Below are 3,046 nucleotides of genomic sequence, written 5' to 3'. Positions count from 1 at the left end.
ACAAACGAGTCATATATTATTCAATAATTGAGTGATAATTTTGCACTAATGTTAGAATCAAATAAATGCACACTTTCAAATACTAAAATTATTTATAATTTCATCTTTAATTTTATTATTTAAATATATAATAAAAGAATTTTATCCGTGCATCGCACGAGTAATTTACTAGTTAATTCAAGAATCAAAAGTGCAGATTTCTCTAATATCTTTTTTTTTTATAGAAAAGAATTCAATGCTTATATAATAAGGTAAGCATAGTTTTGGAAAAATATTTATTTTGTTTAAAATTGAATTAGTGCTCACCAAATTTACCAATTTGGGCTATTAATCATGTAGGTAGTATTGTGCTATAAATAGGGGAAAAGTGTCCAATAATCTCATTCTATCTGATCTCTAATTAAAAGCAATTCAATTTCTAAGATTATTACCCATCCTGTCCAAAAAAAAAAAATCCTTCCTTCTAAATGGTATTCAAAATCTTGTGGTGTGCTCTCCTTCTTTCCCTAATTGCATTTTGTAAGTTCAATCCTTTTTTTTTTTTTCAGAATACTATCCTCCCCATTGGATTTTAAATTATTGTACATTTAATTTATTTGTTAAATTAATATTTCTTTAATTTTCACTTATTTTTTCCTTAATAAAATTTTATGTATACCAATATCTTTTGGTGTTTATTAAAACAATTTGTAATATAATGTTTAAATATATCATTTTTGAAAAAACTATGGTGTTAACGGTGTTTGGTTGGTATTTTCATTTGACCGAAAATGTCTTGTTGTAGACAATACTATCAGTATCATAAAAAATGCTGTAAACTAAATATTATTAAAAATTGAATTAATAAATAACGTACAAGTCTTGTCATCTAGATATGACTTGTAATTTGGTACAAAGAGTTTCAATTTTGTAGGGAGTTTAGGTGGTGCAAATGTAATGTATAATTACAAATTTTGATTGTATGTAACATTATATTATATTACTCATTGTTGGGAGATGAAAAACTAAAGATTAATGTTTTTGTAGGCACATCACCTATGATGGTTGCTGGGTGCAATAGCAATGCAGAGTGTGACCAATCAACACATTGTTTTTGTAACACAACTCTACACAAGTGCATTTGTCCTATTCAACCACATGCGAATAATGTCGGCTGCATGACCGCCCAGGATTGTGACCAATCGAGACATTGCACTTGTGACAAACAATATTTCATTTGTATGTGTCGGCCTCCTTATCTACCTCGCCATCTTGGACTTACAAATTAAACCTCAAACATCGGAAATTATTTTACATTAGCTACAATACTACACACAAAAATAACTAAGTTTTGGTTTCATGGATATTGAGGATTTTCACTCATCCTCAACTTACTCTATGTAATTCATGGTTATTGAATAAATATAATAGTGGATGTTACAAATTTGATGATCAATATTTCATATAACAAATATTTCTCTATTTTGTCCATTGATCTTATTATAATCTATGAAAAACTCTTTTAAACGGAAAATAATTATCTCTATTATATTTTGTAGAAATGGCATAAGATTTGAAAAAAAATTGATATAAATATGTTTTTTTTTTATTTTTGCAAACAATGATATAAATATGTATTAAAAATTAAAGTTAATTACTTTTCTATGAAATTATTTAAATGCTTTGCAAAGTTGAATTGACATAATTCAAAACCAATTTTGCACTTTTATCGACAATTAATTCGTGTCAATTTAATTTTTAATACATAATTAGCATCAGCTTGAGAAGGATATGCAAATATATAATTTGAATAAGTTAGTGAATAAATCAAGGAGGGTGTATTTTTTTTTTTTTTTTGTTTAAGAAAAAATCACTTTATTCATTGAATTTTTTTTATTTTTTATTTTCACTTTATTCATTGAATAAACAAATAAATACAAGCATCAAGGAAGACATTTTTCTAGGGATTGCAGAACCTAGAGGACAGACCCACTCCCACAAAAATGACTAAATCTATACAAAGAACCTAAATTAGGCATAAAATGACACATGAATGACTATTTTGAGGAGCAAATTTTACTTTTAGTGCTCTGGAATTGCAACATTTAATCATATTGTTAATGTTATTTTATTATATTATTGACTTTTATTTTATTGCTACAATTAGTCTTCCATTTAAAATTTTCATTGTTTAATAAGGATTATCAAAATAAAATTTTATTGTTCAAGTATCTTGTCCTATTTTTTCTCTTTCTTGTAAACTCTTTTAATTGAATGATGAAGTTGCATGTTCGCCTTATTTATTAAAGGGAAAATGGTCAAATACATCCTCGAACTTTTGCTAAGAAGTCAATTAGGCCCTTGAACTTTTGAAAGTTGCAATTAAATCCACAAACATTTTATTTTGGAGCAATTAAACCCACTGACCTGTTGGTGACCTGTAATTGCAGGTCAATTAAGTTTCCAGCGACGCTCCGGCGAACCTTCGGCAAAACTTAGGCAAGTTAGGTCAAAATCAGCCACTGGCCGAAGGTTCGCCGGAAATCTAATTGACCTGCAATTACAGGTCAGTGGGTTTAATTGCTCCAAAATAAAATGTTTGTGGATTTAATTGCAACTTTCAAAAATTTAAGGACCTAATTGACTTCTTAGCAAAAGTTCGAGGGTTTATTTAACCATTTTCCCTTTATTAAACGATGGTAGAACAAAATTTTAAAAAAACTAATTATTGTAGCAAGCAAAAGATTAATAAGCTCTTGTTTTTACTTTAAGTTTGCTGTTGTGATCTGCAGACTTGTTTTTGCTGTCCATTTAGAAAATGAAAGCAATAGATAGCTTACCCAGCTTAACTGGTCAGATAAGTGAAATTTATTACAAGAGATCAAGGATTGAGTCTCACCAACTGCCTAGTCTCTGTTGGTCAGTTGAGTCACTATGAAATATCTCTCCACAAAATGTCGGGTTGGGTTGTAGGGAAAAGTGAAAAAACTTGAAAATTGAAAATCAATATTCAGGGAAATTCTTTCTCAAGTTGTTTTTTTTTTTTTTTTTTTTTTTTTTTTTTTTT

The sequence above is a fragment of the Ipomoea triloba genome, chromosome 14 (genome assembly GCF_003576645.1).
Source record: "Ipomoea triloba cultivar NCNSP0323 chromosome 14, ASM357664v1".
Lineage (NCBI taxonomy): Eukaryota > Viridiplantae > Streptophyta > Magnoliopsida > Solanales > Convolvulaceae > Ipomoea > Ipomoea triloba.
Note: the sequence above shows the minus strand (reverse complement) of the source record.